At 49.2% G+C, this 22,031-nt stretch overlaps 1 protein-coding gene across 2 annotated transcripts in view; it reads left to right on the plus strand.

The window, feature by feature from the left end:
* TRERF1 (transcriptional regulating factor 1) overlaps positions 1 to 22,031 on the plus strand; it is a 521,224-nt gene that overhangs the window by 455,283 nt on the left and 43,910 nt on the right. The gene's annotated exons all lie outside the window — the stretch shown is intronic.

Here is a 22,031-nt window from a genome sequence, read left to right on the forward strand (position 1 = left end):
TCTGTATTTAGCCTTTCTACTTAGGCTAGATTTCCACAGTAAAATATTAAACATACTGTTACTGTAGTCATTTGGATAATTGTTTCTACGACTTACTAAGATATGTTAATACACAGCCACATTGTGCACTGGAACCACCTGTAGTATTCTTGTTTTTAACCCGTATGAAAAACAGCAGGCCAACTGAAGCAAAAGTAAAGATGTTTTTAAGAAACTAATTAACATCTGCAGCAAAATGTTAAACAGTTTTTACAATTCATTGCTTACAGAGATCTCCAAACTACCATAAAGTGCCACTGGTGGTAAGATGGCTGGAGTCTATTCCCCTGACTTTCTGTATCTTCCCTTCTCTTCCCCCCTCCGAAGTCCTTCTTGCCTACCCCTGTGCCATCATGACCGGACACTGAACTACCCACATGCATACATATAGGCATACATAACATGGCATATTAAAGGGTTCTCAGAACCATGGCAGGCTACATGGCACCTGATTTAACCCTAGCAATTTTCCTCATCAGGAGAGGCTGAGCTGTCTTGGGAAAGTCTCTGTGGATGTTGAGACAGCTGGATCGGAATGACTAGAAGTGCTTGCAAATAGGGGAAATGTTATTTATCATGTGTCAGTCTTTAGACATAATAGCATAGGATTCCAGCTCAATTCGAAGACTTCAGCCTTAATCCTTCAAGGCACCTGTGAATTTCTTCATCACCAAGAACTCCCAATGCTGGTAAAAGAGTCTGAAGCAGTGGATATAAGCTCTGTGCCCAAACAAGGGGTTGTGGATATAATCGCTGCCAGGAACATTGGTGCCATCTGGTTCCCCCTCTGCAATGAGAACTCCTCTGGTACTGGGGTCCTCAGAAGAGTTTTCTCAGAGCAACTGTGGACAGTGACATTGTGGATCCCATTCATTTCATTGAGTACCTCTTCGCATAGTCAGTGGTGGGCAGTTACAAAATAGATGTATCAGGCTGCCTCTTCCGCACAGCCCCCCTCAGCAGTGAATTGATCTCCTTCTATCCATTTTCATTTTAAAGATGAGATTCCACTTCTTGCCATTCTATATGCTCTGATATGCACCATTTCCCACTCTTCATTTGTAAACTACTTACCCAGGTCCTTTTTCTAACATTTCTCTGCCGCTGACCTGCTGATCTCAATACCAGGGATTTGTAGATGTCTAAGATCAGATACGATCCAGTGCCCTCACCCTACACCCCCACAAGCCACGTCTCTAATAGAGTGAGGTACCTTGTTGCTTGTGTCTAACAGTAGGATGTTTCATGCAGTGGCGCATCTCAAAGTAGAGGTATCTCTCAATTTTCAAGATCTGCTGCCTCCAGTACTCGATCTTCAAATGGATTACTTTATTTGTGTTATCTCCCCTTTGTCTGCCCAGTACGCGGCCAAATTGATTCACTTGGTTCACCAGAACAACCAACAAAATATTCACATCAAAGTTAAGTAGTGAGAGTAGCCTGGAGGTGCTGAAGGAAAATAGATTTTCTCTGACTTGGGGATAGCAGAGTAGATGGCTTCCTCCATATTACCAGTTATTGTCTATGTTACTAAGAAGCAGTTTGACAAATCTGTGAGAATCAGAGCAACCACTATTCATAGTCTTTTGAAACAGAGTGATGAAAATCCATCTTCTGCAGGGTCCATACCAATTGTAAGCCTACAGATGCTAGTTATTACATCGGCTCCTTCTGTCAAATTCTCCCATGCATCAGCCTTATCATGTGTCATCTGTAACATCCATGGCGCCTTAAGGAGTCAACATTTGTCTGTTTGTTTATTTTTTCACTTTCATAATTCTTGGAAGGATTGGAAGATTCGACATTTGTCTTATTCCTCTCCGATCTTTCCATCTCTTGACATGTTAACTTGAATAAAACAAACTTTGGACATCAACCTAGAAGCCAGCGAGCGCCCAGCTTAGTCACATTCTAAGTAGTGCTTCTGTTTGACATGAAGGAATGAAAATTATTTGTGTCCTAATGTTGGGGTCCAATTTGTGCTGTCAATGTAAGTATGTTCCACCAAATCTTCTGGGAATCGCAGTAACACTCTTTTTGTGCTCACACGCAAGGATGCTGCAATAAGATGCCCTCACGTTACTGCCTTTAAACCATCTAACACAATGGCTTTGCTTGTGCATTTTGCCCTGTTGTTTTAATTGTAGTGTGCTGTGCTACCTTTAAGATCCTCAATGATATTTTTGTTTCCAAACCGGTTATTGTTCAACCTCCATGACGTCTGCCAAGGTTTTGTAATGTGAAGATCCAATTCTTAATATTCTTAATTAACCCGTTAAGTGCTGCGCACGTTCAGCGGACGTCGCGTGCACTACCTCGGTAGTGCTGCGCACGTCCGCTGAACGTCACGGCCCCGCCCGTGCAATAGAACGTTCCGCACCAGCGCGGAACGTTCAGCGCAGCGGAGGGGTTAAGGGGCAGCGGTTAGGGGAGCTGCATCGCCTATTGAGGTGGATTGGACCATATGGGCCAAGGCCACCCCCACTAAGAAGCGAGCGAGTCAGAGTCACAAAAATGTCTTATGGGCCTTTGAGTAACATATGCAGTCTGTTTCCCTCCCTTACGTTCCCTTCATATAGCCAGCAAACCCATGGCTTTCAGTCAGTCAGCCCACCTGAGAGAATGAGCCCTTCAGGCCCCATCCTACATGTAATTATCCCCTTCTCTCCCTCCATAACCATATTCAGGTACTTGCCTAGATCACGACTTCATCTTCTACCACCTGTAGAAATTTCAGAGGTATTGCTTTTTAGTCTGTGTTAGATACATATAGTGTTACTGTTACCACCATTGTGTGTCTGGGGTAACCTCAAGCACGTTATATGCAAATCCTTCTGCAATAAGAATAGTTACCTATTCCTTCCTGGCAGTTCCAGAAGAAAACTGTTCAGGGGACCAGCTAGATCAGAGCTCTCTCGAGGAGATGTATCTCTAGGATAGGAATATATCCCTCCGAACTATATATTTTTCAACATTTGGAGTTTCGCTTGGGTATTACATCCTTTGGCATAGAACCGGACTACTTTAACCATCTGCAATGTTTACTGTAACACACCAAGTCTTCGACATACTTGTGGGTCGCCCACTCCTTGAAAACCAACGTTAGGCAATAATGAGTCTATGGCCAGAATGCAGTTTGTGCCCCCTGCTTTCCCCCAAACCTAATGGTCAGACTTTGAGCAGTAGCCTCCTCTCCACTCTCTTCTCCCAAAACCTCCCGGCAAAGTCCCCCATTCTCCATTGAGAAGCCATCATCCCTATTAAGAGTTTAGTACAAAGTAACATTTCTTTCAACTCCCATCAGGGTCCATGCGTGACCTTATAGGTCCCATTTAGGCCCTTACTGAATAATCAAAAAACTCAGGGCCCGATTTAGAAGATGCCGGATGGGTTACTCTATCACACCGGTGATGGATATAACGTCTGCCGAAATATAAATCCCATATTATACATTGGGATTTATATTTCAGCGGACTGGATATCTGTCACCATTGTGATGGAGTAACCCATCCACCAGGATCTAAATCAGGCCCGTAATGTCTTTACTTGACCTTTTGCAGTGTTGGCTGGGTCTGGCTGCCGCCATGTCCCTACATCAGAGGGAAGGACATACTTACACATCTGTTTGACTATATGTCATTCTCACTTATTTCACCAGCTGGTTACCTTGCAAGGAGGTTGCCTTTCCCCAGCTTCCTAGGTGCAGTCCCTGATGCGACAATTGGCAACAACTCCCAGTTCTTTGGCTTCCTAAGGAAGGTGAGGAATCAGTGCTTCATTGACTCGTGTAGTCTGTAGTACAGAAATCTGTCCCAAGGATTCACCCCTCCCCTCAACATATTCCGCCATCAAAATGAAGTTAGTGTCTGTGTACAAGTCCCCCAATATAAGGAGTTCCCTGTCTGTCAACCGTTTACCTGTTAGTGGTTCGAGTGTGAGTTTAACCTTTGGATTCTCGGCCAGGGGTACAGGCGGAAGTATATTGTGTCTACTGTGCATAATTTTGCTACTCTATGCCATGCCCACACCATCACCATGTGTATTTCGCCTTTGGGACTGGTCAGGACCTGGAAGGTTAAAATATTGTCCTCTCCAGCCTTCTATTTGGTACCTGTCTGGCATTGCAAAACCAGGGCAGTGCTACTAGGTAACACACTTCAAAATCCGGCGCTGCAAAGCCACCTTCTCTTCCAGGGGATCCTCATCAATAGTCATAAGCATTAGAATATTCCCGCCCATGTGCGGGACCCCGGAAACACTATATTATATGTGCCCCACATATATATATACTCATATATATATATATAAATACATATATATATATATAAAAAGCAATAGCAGCCAATAGAAACAGAGCTGAAATATGCTGTGTAGAATTTCCACCATACATGTAATAATAATAAGCATTAGAAACATGAGAAACAACAAAAAAGTTTGTTTAGAAACTGTTTTAATGCTCAGAAAGCAGTAGAAATTCTTATAACTCACTGGAAGCATAGAAAGCTCTCAGGCTGCATTGCAAACACACAGTCTAAAAAGACTGAAAAGCTAACTTGTAACTGCATAGCGATAAACTGACACGTGCCTTTAAGGCACTCATGACCCCCAGTATCCCATCATGCCTCAGGGGTGACAGTTAGGTCAGTTGTTCTTTCCGGCTCCTTCAGAGGAGGACCCTGGTTACACAGCTCCACTAATTTTCCTGTTTTTTGACAGAAAAACTCTTCACTTTTGACAATTTTTTGTTCTTACTCGACATTTAACATCTAGTCAAGTAAGATACTGTCTTTTTCAGTCAATTTGGTGCGCATTTTCTCCTGAAAATGCCTTCACTCTTTGACAAATGCCCTTCTTGTGGCAACAAGAAGGCCAAGTCAGACAACCACGACGTCTGTATCCTGTGTCTGCCTGAAGAACATGATCCAGGCACCTGTCCTCATTGTGAACACCTGTCAGGAAGAACTTTAAAGGACAGGGAGAGGATTCGCATTTATGGCCTAGCTCATAGGTCATCAAGAGGAAGATCTCCGGTGAGGAAGGGCTCCAAGAAGACTCATACATCTTCCAGAAAGAAGTCTTCACACCCTTCACCCTCAGCGTCTGGCTCGGCGCTGAGAAAAGAACCACCGGTGGATCATTCATCGTCTAAACTACCGTCGACGGCGGGCTCGCCGTCGAAGAGAAGACCAGGTACGTCGACGACGTCGAAGGATCCAGTTCCATTGTCGAAATCCCCTCCGCCGGCGTCAACCGGGCGACGTCCGACGTCGAGGAAGGGAACTCCGCCGCCATCAACCGGGCGACGGTCGGCGTCGAGATCCAAGACCCCTCCGCCGTCGTCAACCAGGCGACGACTGGCGTCGAGGGAGGTCACTCCTCCGCCGTCGTCATCCAGACGTCGACCGGCGTCGAGAAGTGTGACTCCTCCGCCGTCGTCGAAGAAGCGACGTTCGGCGTCGAGGACCAAGACCCCTCCGCCGTCGACAGGGAAAAGTCGATCGGCGTCGAGGAGGCAGTCTCCGTCGGTGTCTCGTCAGCTCTCGGCGTCGAGGGTGTCCAATACCCCTCCGCCGTCGTCGCACAGACATTCGACGTCGAGGCAGATAACTCCGTCGACGGCTGATCATCACCGTTCGACGTCGAGAGAAAGACCTCCGTCGACGACTGGACATCGTCACTCGACGTCGAGGCAGGGTGCTCCGTCGACGACAGGACATCGTCGTTCGCCGTCGAGACTTCCGTCGACGACTGGGCATCGTCGTTCGACGTCGAGAGAGAGGGCTCCGTCGACGGCCGGTACTCGCCGTTCGACGTCGAGACATGGAACTCCGTCGGCGGCTGATCATCGCCGCTCGACGTTGAGAGACCATACATCCTCCCATAGACAATCAAAGACAAGATTGTTTGATCCGCCGACTCCTCGAAAGCGCTCGACGACGAGGGAAGATCGCTCAACGTCGAGGTGTTCAGATGTGGTTATGGTAACGGAGTCAGCTTCCCGTCATTCCACTTCAAGGTCATCTGGCTCCTCGACGGCCTCTTCGAAGTCCAGAAGTCCGGTACGCAAATCTCCTGAGCGTCGGACAGACCCTTGGGCGGATAAAGTCAGACTGTCACCTAGATGGTACAGATCTTTGGACCATTGGAGAGATTCTGGTGCGGCAAAACGTATGCAAGACTATGCCAGCTCGCAGCACAGGTCTCCTCTTCAGGATCTTGTAGAGGAGATGGACAAGCATAGCCCTCCCAGGCGCAAATCTCCTGTGAGAACATCACCCAGATCTCCCAGAAGGCCCCGATCTCCCAGAAAAGAACCAGAGGAGCGGGAAAGGCCCCGATCTCCCAGAAAAGAACCAGAGGAGCGGGTCAGGTCTCGCTCTCCTAGACGGGAAGAGCGTTCGAAACGTTCAAAAGAGAGGAGGCATAGTGTTCAACGTAGACGTCGACGTACTCCGTCTACTTCATCTACCTCTTCTACCAGGTCTTCTAAGAGGGACTACTCCCCTACTTTGACGGACAGTCCTACGTCCCGATCCTCCCCAGTGGATGACATTGGCACGTATCTAGATGTCTTGCAAAGAGGAGCTCAAAAGCTGAGCATTGAAATGTCTGTCCCTCGGGTTACAACGACAGTCATTTTTGAGACCTTACACAAAAAGGCGATCACCCGTCCTCTACTACCATTAGTCCCGGGGATTATGGAGCCTGTCAAGGAGGTATTCCTTACTCCGGCGGCTATCAGAGCGGTGCCAGCCCGCATTCAGAAGAAATACAAACCGGCCTCTTCTGACACGGTATTTGTAAGATCTGACCCTCCAGCAGACTTTGTTATTGTGGCAGCAGCGAGGAAGACGCACGCAGTTGCCGGTTCTTCTTCAGTCCCACCAGACAAGGACAGCAAGACTCAAGACTCCTGGGGTCGCAAAGTTTGCAACTCGGCTGCTTCGACTCTTAAGGTTTCTAGTGCGTCTGCGCTTCTGGGTCGATACGACAGAGCTTTATGGGACTCTATGGAAAGGTTCAAAGCCAAGCTGCCAAAAGAAGACCAGCAGGACTTTGAAGAAACCGTGACTGAAGGATGTCTGGTGGCGAATCAGATGATAAGCACGGCTGCGGATGGTGCGGTCCTGGCGGCGCATTCCTATTCACATGGGGTTTGTGCCAGGAGATCGGCATGGTTGCGCCTGACAGGACTGAAGCCGGATGCTCAGCATCGCATCCTCAATCTCCCCTTTTCGGGTTCCGCTCTCTTCGGGGAGCATGCTGACGAAGAAATGACCCGAATGAAGACGGAACTGGACACAGTGAAAGCGGTGGGCTTGGAGAAGAAGAAAGAGTTCAAGCGCCGTTTCAAGCCCAACAGGGGGAGAGGGGCTCAACAGAGGGTTCAAACCCCTCAGTGGTCCCAAAATAAGAACCAAGGGAAACCCCAATTTCGAGGTAAACCTGGCAGAGGTAGAGGAGGTCATCAGCAGTCCTCTAACACCACAAGAGGAGGAAAGGCCTGAACAGTGGCTTCCTCTGGCGCCGTTGCCCACTCCAGTGGGAGGAAGTGCTTCACAACACCTGGCAGAGTGGGTCAGCATCACCAAGGATCAGTGGGTGCTGAATATACTGCGCAATGGATACAAGCTACGTTTCCGTGCGCCTCCGAAGAACATTCCTCCAAAGAGCGCTTACCCTCACCAACTAAGCTTGCTCCGAAGAGAGGTAAAAATCCTACTACAAAAAAGAGCGATAGAGGAGGTTCCTCTCGCTCAAAGAGGAAAGGGAGTTTACTCCAGGTACTTTCTTGTCCCCAAAAAAGATCAGGAGGACAAGTTCAGACCAATTCTCGATCTACGACTTCTAAACAAGGTCATCATCAGAGAAAAGTTGCGCATGTTGGCGCTTCACCAAATATGCCCACATCTTCAAGTCGGGGATTGGATGTGTTCGGTGGACCTGCAAGATGCGTACTTTCACATCCCTATTGCTCTACAACATCGCAGGTACTTAAGGTTTGTCGTAGGGAACAAACACTATCAGTACACAGTGCTACCCTTCGGTCTCAAGTCCGCTCCACGAGTCTTCACCAAATGCATGGCAGTGGTGGCGGCTTTTCTTCACAAGAAGTGTTTCTTCATCTACCCATACCTGGACGACTGGCTCCTGAAAGGTCCATCTCCAGTACAAGTAAAGCACGATCTACATCTGTGTCTACTCCAGCTGCACAGGCTCGGCCTCCATGTGAATCTGGAGAAGTCAGTCCAGCGGCCTACGCAGTCAATTCACTACCTAGGCTCCGTTCTGGATACAAAAGTGGGAAAAGCGTTTCCTTCGGAGGAGAGACTTTTTTCTATGAGCCAGAAATGTGGAATCCTGCTGGACTCTCGGCTTCCAACAGCCCGTCAAGTAGCATCCCTGCTGGGTTCCATGGCGTCCTGCATCTTTCTCATCCCAAACGCCAGGCTGAGAATGCGTCCTCTACAGCAGGCTCTGGAGGATCAATGGGACCAAGCGACAGGTCGTTGGGAGGATCGCATCAATCTCTCCCAAGCGACGAGAGATGCCATCATATGGTGGACAAGGAGAAAGAATTTGCTGGTGGGGGTTCAGTTTCACCAGCCTCTTCCAACCCAGTCGATAGTGACGGATGCCTCTCTGCAAGGTTGGGGAGCGCACATGGGTCCGCTTCAAATTCAAGGCCAGTGGTCTGCGCAGGAGCAGACCTACCACATCAATATGCTGGAACTCAGAGCGGTCTTCCTAGCTCTCAAAGCTTTTTTCCCAGCGATAGAGTCCAACTCAGTCCTAGTTCAGATGGACAATACGACCACCATGTTCTATCTGAACAAACAAGGAGGCACAAGGTCTCGCCCTCTGTCTCGAGAGGCTCAGGCAATCTGGCATTGGCTCCTCTCTCGAGGCCTCACGATAGTGGCAGTGCACCTTCCAGGCGAGTTGAACGTAAAAGCAGACGCACTCAGCAGGCACTTCGAAGATCAGCCAGACTGGGTGCTAAACGACGAAGTAGTAGAAGAGCTTTTTCGTTGCTGGGGTCGTCCAAACATAGATTTGTTTGCAGATGACGAAAACTCCAAATGCCACGCCTTCGCGTCCAGGTTCCACCGGCCAGGGACTCAGGGGAATGCTCTGCTGATGGATTGGTCAGGGACATTCGCTTACGCGTTTCCTCCCCTGGCTCTGATTCCGAGAGTAGTTTCCAAGATCTGCAGGTCGAACATGGAAATGATCCTGATAGCTCCGGATTGGCCGCGGCAGTGGTGGTACCCGGACCTTCTACATCTGTCTGTGTGTCCACACAGACGGCTTCCTTGCAGGCCGGACCTATTGAGCAAGATGAACGGGAGGATAATGCATCCCAACCTCCCATCACTGAACCTAACAGCATGGCTCCTGAGGTCCTGCAATACGGACATTTGAACTTGCCTCCTGAATGCATGAACATTTTAAAAGAGGCTAAGAGACCTTCCACGAGAGCGTCCTATGCGTTCAAGTGGAAGAGGTTTTTCTTATGGTGTAGGGATCATCACCTTGATCCGACTAAAGGTCAGGAGGATGTCATCTTACCATACCTCCTTTCCCTAGCGACTGCTGGTTTAAAATATGCTTCTATCAGGGTGCATTTGTCGGCCATAGTAGCATACAGAAAGTGACCTGATCAGGTTTCTTTCTTTCAGGTTCCAGTGGTTAAGGACTTCCTCCAGGGGTTGAAGAAAGTGTATCCCCCTGTGCGAAATCCTTCTCCTCCATGGGAATTGAACCTGGTTCTGTCCAGGTTAATGTCACCGCCTTTTGAGCCCATCCACAAGGCCTCTTTGCAACATCTCTCTTGGAAGGCGGCCTTTTTGGTGGCGATTACCTCTGCTCGCAGAGTCAGCGAGATTCAAGCTCTCTGTGCGAAAGAACCATATACTATCTTTCATCACAATAGGGTAGTCCTGAGGGCTCATCCAGCTTTCTTACCTAAAGTCATCTCTGATTTTCATATAAATCAGTCCATTTCCCTCCCTTCGTTTTTTCCAAATCCTACGACCCCGGCCGAGCGGTCACTTCACTCTTTAGATCTTAAAAGAGTGCTCAAGTTTTATTTGGAAATGACCAAAGGGATTAGGAAAACGGATCAACTGTTTGTGAACTATGGTTCAATGCGAACAGGTTTTCCAGCGGCCAAGAGGTCCATCGCGAGATGGATTGTCTCTTGCATTAAATTGACTTATCAGCTTGCAGGCAAGCCTTTGTTGCAGTCACCCAAAGCGCATTCCACTAGAGGGAAGGCCGCTACAGTAGCCTTCTTGCACGACATTCCAATGTCGGAGATATGCAAGGCTGCGACTTGGAAATCAGTTCATACCTTTACAAGACATTACTGTCTCGAGTCTGATTCCAGGGCCGATACTCAAGTAGGGCAAGCCTCTTTGAGGAATCTATTTGGGTAGCCTACGGCCTGTACAAGCTTAGTGGTTACTAGGCTTCATATGGTTTATTACTGTATTGTTACTCCTTTGCCCGCAGGGAGATGAGGTGAGGCTTGCTATTCTATTCTAATGCTTATGACTATTGATGAGGATCCCCTGGAAGAGAAGGATTAGTTACTTACCTGTAATCCTAGTTCTCTTCCAGGGGTATCCTCATCAAAGTCATAAGCAATCCTCCCGCCTCCCCGGGCAAAGGACATTCTTTAATAAGGAGATATGGTTAACCTATTTGTTATTGGGTTTATTTTCAGTCTCCGAAAAGAACAACTGACCTAACTGTCACCCCTGAGGCATGATGGGATACTGGGGGTCATGAGTGCCTTAAAGGCACGGTGTCAGTTTATTGCTATGCAGCTACAGGTTAGCTTTTCAGTCTTTTTAGACTGTGTGTTTGCAATGCAGCCTGGGAGCTTTCTATGCTTCCAGTGAGTTATAAGAATTTCTACTGCTTTCTGAGCATTAAAACAGTTTCTAAACACACTTTTTTGTTGTTTCTCATGTTTCTAATGCTTATTATTATTACATGTATGGTGGAAATTCTACACAGCATATTTCAGCTCTGTTTCTATTGGCTGCTATTGCTTTTTATATATATATGTATTTATATATATATATGAGTATATATATATATGTGGGGCACATATAATATAGTGTTTCCGGGGTCCCGCACATGGGCGGGAATATTCTAATGCTTATGACTTTGATGAGGATACCCCTGGAAGAGAACTAGGATTACAGGTAAGTAACTAATCCATATTTGTATGGCTGCTGGATAGTAGTCCACCTGATGCGGGGCTGCTAACCAAACCAGGCTAGCTTCATCATTAGTGATTGGAGAGAGTTAAAGAACACCTTGGTGAGGGGTAGTGGTATATTCTGAAGTAGATACAGCAGCTGGGGCAATATCACCATTTTTATTATTCCAATTCTGCCTGCCAAAGTGAGCAGTAGTTTTTTCACTTTTTCTATACTAGGGGGTATTCTATCACACCTCCAGACTTGGTCATAGCAGCTGCTGCAAGAAACACCATCCTACTTCACCATAGAGTGCCACCTGCAAAAGAAAGCAAGACAATGGATGTGGGTGGCAGAGAGTTCTGAGGTACCTCATTGTGAGAAGTTGGCCTGATGTGCAGTGCTCACTATTCTAGTGATCACTATATATCAGTCCAAACAACCCTTATTGATGATTGGTTGTAAGTCAACCTTATAGACCAGCTATCCTAGTAGCATGGATACGAGCAGTCTAAGGTTAAGACTCTAGAGGGCGTGTTAAGCCAGCTGTTTTAGCATCACATTACCCCTTGAACACCCAGTGAAAGGACACCACACAAGTGTTATGAAAATAAACAGTGTATTTATTAGAATCACAACAACCCTGTACTCTTTATGAGGACAGGGTGCTAGGCACACAACAAAACTCTTACGAAAATACTTAAGTTAGCACGGTATACACAAATGCCCGAGGGGCACGAAAAACCATATACTTTAAAAGTGGAATGCGAATTACTAGCAGGTAAGTAACAGTACTAATAGGCTTTGGAATCGCTAGGACTTGACTAGGGAATCGTTAGATTACTTCTAGGAGGCCCAGGGGACTCGGGTGCAGAGTGTGCACTCTCACGCGGGATGCGGGACAAAGTCTATGGGAGCTAGAATTCACAAAGTTAGTGTTCACGGGCGAACCCGACCTGGTAGGGAGAAAACGACAGTGGATCCTGACCCTTGGATAGTGAGGCTATGCTGGGGCACCGAAATGCCGAAGTTACCTAGCCCAGGGGCTGCAGCTGCATAGGTCTCAAAAGACGTCGGGAATCCTCGTTGCCGGACCAGGAGCCTGGAAGAAAGGAGTTGCTGGCAGGCGACCAGTGAAGATTGTTCGAGTGATCCAAGCCTGGATCGAAGATGGATGACACCTGAAAGCAGAGGGGACCAAGTTCGTGACTACTAGCCAGTAGTCAGTGGGCACCAGGAGGGCACCGGATGGCAGTCACCTCGACTAGGTGAGTGGGCGACGCTGGCTCTGCAGATCTCACGGACCAGGAGGCGTTGTCGGCGACCAGGATGGAGAGGCGAGCTGTCCCACGATGGATGAAGCTGTCGGCATCGAAGTTACCCAGGATTGGGCAACAAGCCTTGGCTAATTCCAGCCCACGCGGTGGACTCAAAATGGCGTCTTGAGTGGACCAGGAGGGTCCGGGGTGCTCCTCTTCTGGAAGGGAGCAAGGGCCAGTCTGGAGCAACCAGACCAGCAGCAGAAATGTCGTCGGGCGTCGTTCAGAAGGCCACAAGCCAGCGGGCTAGTAGCCAAACAACGCGGTGAGCAGCAAAAAGCAGAAGGGCCCCACGCAGATCGTGGAGATGCTGGGAGGCTGCACTTCGGTGCTGGAGCTGCTCAGGGTCGGGGCTTCTCGGACCCCAAAGCACTCACCAGGAAATTACTCGGCGGGCTTGCTGGAAAGAAGTCGTGCAGTCTTGCAGATGGCCGGTCCCTCGAGGTCTCGTCGCACCCACGGTTCTCAGCTGGGCTGTAGAGGTGGGTAGAGGTCAGAGGTGCCAGGGAAGCCGGTTCTCGTCGAGCTGGGCAGTCGGATTCCGGAGGAAGGACTTGCAGCAGACCGCAGTGTTCTTAGATGGTGCCTGCGGATGCAGGGTGACTACTCCTTAGCCACAAGGGAGAAATCTTAGGAAGAAGTCTTGAGTTCCTTTCGTAGAAAGTAGTTTCAGGATTCAAAGATGATCTGATTTGGAAGGGGGCCAGTCCCTACCTTTATCTGGGAAAAGGGGGCTGGCACGCGACTAGGTCCTGCCCTATGGGTGGGACCAGGAGGGGGGTGGTTACACCCACTTCCTTGGCGGGCTTTTCCCCAGCACAGGGTCTGGAGTGTCCCTGGAACTGGTTCAAGCCAGCCTATGCACAGTGAGCACCGGGGTGCCACGTGCAGTCACCTTCTTCTGTAGCCCTGCCTACCTACAATACACAAAACCCTGTCTGGGACGGTGCTGGCACCGCCCCTGGCAGGAAACCCTTTGTCCTTATCTCCTGCTCTGGGAGGACTCCCAGCAGCAGGAGGGCAGACTTGTGTCTCGGTGGCAGCATCCATTTTGTGGAGCTGAGGCTCTGTTCGACTTTAACCGGGGTTACAGGCTACATGCATGTCGTGTCCCTCTAGAAGGGTGGAATGCTAACCCCGTCGCCAGAATTGGCGAGGGGTTAGTATTCCAATTCGTATGACACCTTACTCAACATGTTTTGATAAAGCGATACCAGAGTTGGCATTTAACCGCGAGGATTCTAATGCACTTAAGAGTATATGGTATGCGATATCATGGAAACGGCTAAGGGATAGATCCCGAAAGCCGCAGACAGGCTCAGCTCGTGCCAGAGCACCATCTCACACGATTCCAAGCACTCTGCCTTCAGGATTGTTAAGGCCTGCCATAGGAGTGACTGATAGGAGATCTGTGTGTCCATTTTATGGTTAGATATAGGTATACTATATCTAAAGCAAAGGGTGAGTACACCTCCTTGCCCCAGCTGTCGTGCAGCCAGTTGTGTCAGTTTAGTTAGTCAATCCAGGGGTGGCACAATACATGCTTCAGCCCCTGGGAGACTTCTGGGTGCACCTCAGCCCTGGGTACAGGGACTTGGAGAGGGCCCAGTGCCAATTCAGTACCTGAGTACAATTTGGATAGAGAGAACAGCTAGGCTGTGGGTCTGATTAGCAGGCCCACAGCCAGGGAAAGTCGTAAACCAGTGCAGCAAAAAGCAAAAATCTGGGTGATCATAGGATTGCAGACCCATCTCTCCTACATGACCCCCCCCCCCCAAACTTTGGGACAATAAACTAACCTTGACCAGGTGAGTCTTCTTGCTCTAAGTGGAAATACCTGGAGAGCCCATCAGCATTGCTGTGATCAGTACCAGGTCTATGCTCCACTGTAAAATCCATCCCCTGTAGGGAAATGGACCACCTAAGCAGTTTGGGGTTTTCACCCTTCATCTGATTTAGCCACAAGAGGGGCTTATGGTCTGTCTGAATGGTGAAGTGAGTGCCAAACAAGTAGGCCCTCAGCTTCTTCAGGGCCCAGACCACAGCAAAGACCTCCCTCTCAATAGCTGACCAATTTTTCTCTCTGGGTGTCAACCTCCTACTAATGAAAGCAATAGGCTGATCATTACCATCAAAATTCAGTTGAGACAGAACAGCCCCCACACCCAACTCAGAAGCATCTGTTTGGACAATGAATGGCTTGGAGTAATCTGGACTCTTTAGGATAGGTGCTGTGCACATGGCCTGCTTTAGGCCATTGAATGCTTTCTGACAGCTTGCTGTCCACTGAACTTTCTTTGGCATCTTTTTGCTTGTCAGGTCATTAAGAGGGGTCACTATGGACCCATAATTTCTGACAAACTTCCTATAGTACCCAGTCAGGCCCAAGAAAGCTCGAACTTGAGTCTGGGTGATTGGAGGAGTCCAGTCCTTGATGGCCTGTATCTTACTCTCCAGTGGCTGAACCTGGCCTCCACCTACAAGGTGGCCCAGGTATACAACCTGTGTCTGCCCTATCTGGCACTTTGTGGCCTTGATAGTGAGGCCTGCCTTTTGCAGAGCCTCTAACACTTTCCTCAGGTGGACCAGGTGATCCTCCCAGGTGGAGCTAAAGACAGCAATATCATCAAGATAAGCTGCACAGAAGTCATCCAGCCCAGTGAGGACTTGATTCACCAACCTTTGGAAGGTGGCAGGTGCATTTTTCAAACCAAAGGGCATTACCACAAACTGATAATGCCCACCAGGGGTAGAAAATGCTGTCTTGGGTTTGGCCTCCTCAGCTAACCTGATTTGCCAATACCCAGCTGTCAAATCAAATGTACTTAAGAATTTGGCAGAAGCCAATTTATCTATAAGTTCATCTGCTCTTGGAATTGGGTGGGCATCAGTCTTAGTGACTGCATTGAGACCTCTGTAGTCTACGCAAAACCTCATCTCTCTCTTACCACCCTGGGTGTGAGGCTTTGGCACTAGAACTACTGGGCTAGCCCAAGGGCTATCTGAGGGCTCAATGACTCCCAGCTCCAACATTTTCTGCACTTCTGTTTTGATGCAGTCTCTAACATGATCAGGCTGTCTGTAGATTTTACTCTTGACAGGCAGACTGTCTCCAGTGTCAACATCATGGGTACACCAATCAGTTTGGCTGGGTGTCAGAGAGAACATATGTCTGAAGGATTGCAGAACTTGCCTGCAATCCTGTTGCTGATGTTCAGTGAGGCTGCCACAAAAGACAACACCATCAACTGATCCATCATCAGGATTCTGAGTGAGCAGGTCTGGGAGAGGGTCACTCTCTTCCTCCTGTCCCTCATCTGTGGCCATGAGCAAGCTCATGTCCTTCCTGTCAACATATGCTTTGAGCCTGTTAACATGGAGCACTCTGAGAGGGCTCCTGGGAGTTCCAAGGTCCACCAAGTAGGTAACCTCTCCCTTTTGCTCAATGATGGTGTGGGGCCCAGACCATCTGTCTTTCAGAGCTGCTGGGGCCACTGGCTCCAGCACCCACACCTTCTGTCCTGGCTGGTACACAGTCAGAACAGCCTTTTGGTCATGCCAAGCTTTTTGAAGTTCTTGGCTGGCCTCAAGGTTTTTAGATGCCTTTTCCATATACTCAGCCATCCTGGAGCGGAGACCAAGTACATAGTCCACTATGTTGGTTGCAGGCTTTTTGAGAGGTCTCTCCCATCCTTCCTTCACCAAACACAGGGGTCCTCTCACAGGATGCCCATACAGAAGCTCAAAAGGGCTGTAGCCAACCCCCTTCTGTGGGACCTCTCTGTAAGCAAACAAGAGGCAGGGGATCAGGACATCCCATCTTCTCCTAAGAGTTTCAGGTAGTCCATGAATCATCCCTTTCAGGGTCCTGTTGAATCTCTCAACAAGCCCATTGCATTGTGGGTGGTAGGGTGTGGTGAACTTGTAGTTCACACCACACTCCTTCCACATTGCAGTCAGATATACTGACATGAAGTTTGTACCTCTGTCAGAAACGACCTCCTTAGGGAAACCCACTCTGGAGAACACTCCAACTAGGGCTCTTGCCACTCCAGGGGCTGTAGTGGTCCTAAGGGGAATAGCTTCAGGATACCTGGTGGCATGGTCCACCACCACCAGTATAAACTTGTGCCCTGATGCTGTCTGGGGTTCCATTGGACCAACAATGTCAATCCCTACTCTTTCAAAGGGGACCCCCACCACAGGTAGTGGTATGAGGGGGGCCTTTGTTGTGCCACCTGACTTACCACTGGCTTGGCAAGTGACACAGGAGCGACAAAACTCCTTGGTATTCTCATTCATATGGGGCCAGTGAAAGTGTGAGACAAGCCTGTCCCAAGTCTTTGTCTGACCTAAGTGACCTGCAAGGGGAATCTCATGGGCCAAGGTGAGAAGGAAACCTCTCAGAGACAAGGGGATGACCAGCCTCCTGGTTGCACCAGGCTTGGGGTCTCTTGACTCAGAGTACAGGAGTCCATCTTCCCAGTATACCCTGTGGGCACCTGTGGCATTCCCTGCAGCCTCCGCAGCAGCCTGCTGTCTGAGGAGTTCAAGGGAAGGGCAGTCTAACTGTGCCTTCCCCAGGTCTGCTCTGGAGGGTCCCCCTGAGCCCAGAAACTCAACTTGATCAAGTTCAAGCTCTTTAGGCTCAGTTTCCCTCAGCTCTCTCAGATCAGCCTCCTCAGAGACTTGATCCTCAACCTGGGGCAAGGGGGAAGGCAAAGCCTTAACCCTACTGCTCTTCTTCTTGGGAGGTGTCTGGTCCATAATTTCAGGATCCAGCACCTGTTCAGTGGGGCATCTTCTGGCCTGTGACCTAGTCACAGCAAGCACATGTGCTGGCAAGCCTAACATTTCCATGTGAGTCCTCTGCTCCACTTCTGACCATTGTGATGACTCCAAATCATTGCCCAACAAACAATCAACTGGGAGGTCTGAACTGACTACAACTTTCTTTTGTCCCTTCACTCCACCCCAGGAGAAAGCCACAATTGCCACACTATGACTAGTAGTGACATTGCTGGCATTGGTCACCAGGAAATCAGTACCTGGCATGATCTGTCCAGGGTCCACAAAGTTAGGTGTCACCATGGTGACACTGGCACAAGTGTCCCTATAGGCCTGAGCCATTTTGCCATTTATCAAAGGTGTCTGCCTGTATTTGCCCAAAGTATTGGGACTTATTTCAGGGGACATATCCATATCCCCTGTACAGACAAGGACAGCCTGAGTGAGTGTGCCAACTAAGTTGTCAGACCCCTCAGTACCCAAGGTTAACCCAACTAATGCCTTGGGAGGTACACTACCACTACTGACTGTACTAGGGGGTGCAGTTGCCTTAGGGGCTGTAGTGGCAGGAGTTTGTCCTCCTCTTTTGGTGCACTCACTAAACCAGTGAGATTTACTTTTACAGTACTGGCACCACCTTTTTGACTGGCCTTCTTGAGTCTTCTTCTTCTGGGAAGCCTGACCCCCACCCTCTTTGGTTTGTTGGGGACCTGGTGAAGACTTCTGGTCATTTTGCTCATTCTTAACATTACCCTTCTGGTCTGCTTTCTTCTGACCACCCTGGTTCTGGTTCTGCTTGATCCTTGTCCTGACCCATTTGTCTGCCTTCTTTCCCAATTCTTGGGGAGAGGTCAGATCTGAATCAACAAGGTTCTGGTGCAGCAACTGGTTCTGACAATTGTTTAAAATTTGTTCTCTCATCATTAGATTATACAATCCTGTGTAATCTGTAACCTTGCTACCCAGCAACCAGCCCTCCAAAGCCTTAGTGGCACAATCCACAAAGTCAGACCAGTCCTGAGACTGAGTTTTCTGGGTGTCTCTGAACAGCAACCTGTACTGCTCAGTGGTTAAACCAAACCCATCAACCAGTGTATTCTTCAGGACCTGGTAATTGTTAGCATCCTCCACTCTTGTAGTGAGGAGCTTATCTCTACCTTTACCATCAAAGGAGAGCCACAGTATAGCTGCCCACTGACTCTGGGGAATGCACTGCACAGTGCAGGCCCTCTCCAGAGCAGCCATCCATTTCTGGATATCATCCCCTTGCTTAAAGGGGGGCACTATCTTAGTCAGGTGTTTAGTATCTAAACCCTTCTCTCTATCTCTTGGGAGATTGCTGCCACCAGTGGGAGCTAGCCCACTCATCTGCTGCTCTCTAGCAAAGGCAAGCTTCTCTTTGGCCAGGGCAAGTTCTTCCCTTTCAATCCTCAGTTCAGCTTGTCTCATCCTAGCTTCATGCTCCATTCTCTGAGGGGAAGTAAATCTCCTCTGTGGAGGATTCCTTCTCCTCTGGGAAGAGGCATTAGAGTGCAGAGATCTATTGGAGTCCCTAGAAAGAGATCTATCTCTCCTAACTCCAAGGTTAGGCCCACTTAGGGTTAGTACTGGGGGTCCCCCAGATCCTAGCCCAAGCAAGTCTAAGTTGGCCCTGGTTAGCCTTCTGACTACCTCAAGACCTTTGTCTACCTCATCCCCAGAGAGTTCCTCTTGATCCTCCTCCTCAACTGCAGTAGCAGTGTTGGGGAGGTCTGGATCCCCAGAGGTTCCCTCTAAGGCTGGCATATTCTCATGTAACTGAGAAATCTTTCTGGCATCATATGTCTCTAAGAGACCTATCAGAAAGGGAATGGTGGGGTTAGACCCCTGCTTCAGTTTCCTGGAGACACAGATTTGTCTCATCTCCTGGAAACTGAGAGCTGCATATCTTGAAGTGACCTGTGGAGGGTCAACACTGACCAGGGGAGTCTCAGTAGATTCTCCCTGGGTAGACATGCTTTTCTAGTGAGGTGTAAGTGGTGCACTTACCTACACTATATGTTTGCCTACTGATCCCTTGCTAGAGTTGTAGTTTAGGGTGTGCTAGGCCCTAGGAGCTACAACAGCTGGTTCAGTAGAACTCAGAGTATTCTAAGCTAAGTTATATGTACCTTTAGTACTTATGTGATCTTTCACAAGATATTCTTAGGGCATGTGTGGTAAAACAACAGCAAGCTCAAATCCCAACCGCTGCTCACCAATGTGAGAAGTTGGCCTGATGTGCAGTGCTCACTATTCTAGTGATCACTATATATCAGTCCAAACAACCCTTATTGATGATTGGTTGTAAGTCAACCTTATAGACCAGCTATCCTAGTAGCATGGATACGAGCAGTCTAAGGCTAAGACTCTAGAGGGCGTGTTAAGCCAGCTGTTTTAGCATCACATTACCCCTTGAACACCCAGTGAAAGGACACCACACAAGTGTTATGAAAATAAACAGTGTATTTATTAGAATCACAACAACCCTGTACTCTTTATGAGGACAGGGTGCTAGGCACACAACAAAACTCTTACGAAAATACTTAAGTTAGCACGGTATACACAAATGCCCGAGGGGCACGAAAAATCATATACTTTAAAAGTGGAATGCGAATTACTAGCAGGTAAGTAACAGTACTAATAGGCTTTGGAATCGCTAGGACTTGACTAGGGAATCGTTAGATTACTTCTAGGAGGCCCAGGGGACTCGGGTGCAGAGTGTGCACTCTCACGCGGGATGCGGGACAAAGTCTATGGGAGCTAGAATTCACAAAGTTAGTGTTCACGGGCGAACCCGACCTGGTAGGGAGAAAACGACAGTGGATCCTGACCCTTGGATAGTGAGACTATGCTGGGGCACCGAAATGCCGAAGTTACCTAGCCCTGGGGCTGCAGCTGCATAGGTCTCAAAAGACGTCGGGAATCCTCGTTGCCGGACCAGGAGCCTGGAAGAAAGGAGTTGCTGGCAGGCGACCAGTGAAGATTGTTCGAGTGATCCAAGCCTGGATCGAAGATGGATGACACCTGAAAGCAGAGGGGACCAAGTTCGTGACTACTAGCCAGTAGTCAGTGGGCACCAGGAGGGCACCGGATGGCAGTCACCTCGACTAGGTGAGTGGGCGACGCTGGCTCTGCAGATCTCACGGACCAGGAGGTGTTGTCGGCGACCAGGATGGAGAGGCGAGCTGTCCCACGATGGATGAAGCTGTCGGCGTCGAAGTTACCCAGGATTGGGCAACAAGCCTTGGCTAATTCCAGCCCACGCGGTGGACTCAAAATGGCGTCTTGAGTGGACCAGGAGGGTCCGGGGTGCTCCTCTTCTGGAAGGGAGCAAGGGCCAGTCTGGAGCAACCAGACCAGCAGCAGAAATGTCGTCGGGCGTCGTTCAGAAGGCCACAAGCCAGCGGGCTAGTAGCCAAACAACGCGGTGAGCAGCAAAAAGCAGAAGGGCCCCACGCAGATCGTGGAGATGCTGGGAGGCTGCACTTCGGTGCTGGAGCTGCTCAGGGTCGGGGCTTCTCGGACCCCAAAGCACTCACCAGGAAATTACTCGGCGGGCTTGCTGGAAAGAAGTCGTGCAGTCTTGCAGATGGCCGGTCCCTCGAGGTCTCGTCGCACCCACGGTTCTCAGCTGGGCTGTAGAGGTGGGTAGAGGTCAGAGGTGCCAGGGAAGCCGGTTCTCGTCGAGCTGGGCAGTCGGATTCCGGAGGAAGGACTTGCAGCAGACCGCAGTGTTCTTAGATGGTGCCTGCGGATGCAGGGTGACTACTCCTTAGCCACAAGGGAGAAATCTTAGGAAGAAGTCTTGAGTTCCTTTCGTAGAAAGTAGTTTCAGGATTCAAAGATGATCTGATTTGGAAGGGGGCCAGTCCCTACCTTTATCTGGGAAAAGGGGGCTGGCACGCGACTAGGTCCTGCCCTATGGGTGGGACCAGGAGGGGGGTGGTTACACCCACTTCCTTGGCGGGCTTTTCCCCAGCACAGGGTCTGGAGTGTCCCTGGAACTGGTTCAAGCCAGCCTATGCACAGTGAGCACCGGGGTGCCACGTGCAGTCACCTTCTTCTGTAGCCCTGCCTACCTACAATACACAAAACCCTGTCTGGGACGGTGCTGGCACCGCCCCTGGCAGGAAACCCTTTGTCCTTATCTCCTGCTCTGGGAGGACTCCCAGCAGCAGGAGGGCAGACTTGTGTCTCGGTGGCAGCATCCATTTTGTGGAGCTGAGGCTCTGTTCGACTTTAACCGGGGTTACAGGCTACATGCATGTCGTGTCCCTCTAGAAGGGTGGAATGCTAACCCCGTCGCCAGAATTGGCGAGGGGTTAGTATTCCAATTCGTATGACACCTTACTCGACATGTTTTGATAAAGCGATACCAGAGTTGGCATTTAACCGCGAGGATTCTAATGCACTTAAGAGTATATGGTATGCGATATCATGGAAACGGCTAAGGGATAGATCCCGAAAGCCGCAGACAGGCTCAGCTCATGCCAGAGCACCATCTCACACGATTCCAAGCACTCTGCCTTCAGGATTGTTAAGGCCTGCCATAGGAGTGACTGATAGGAGATCTGTGTGTCCATTTTAGGGTTAGATATAGGTATACTATATCTAAAGCAAAGGGTGAGTACACCTCCTTGCCCCAGCT

This window comes from Lissotriton helveticus, chromosome 6 (assembly GCF_964261635.1).
Source record: "Lissotriton helveticus chromosome 6, aLisHel1.1, whole genome shotgun sequence".
NCBI lineage: Eukaryota > Metazoa > Chordata > Amphibia > Caudata > Salamandridae > Lissotriton > Lissotriton helveticus.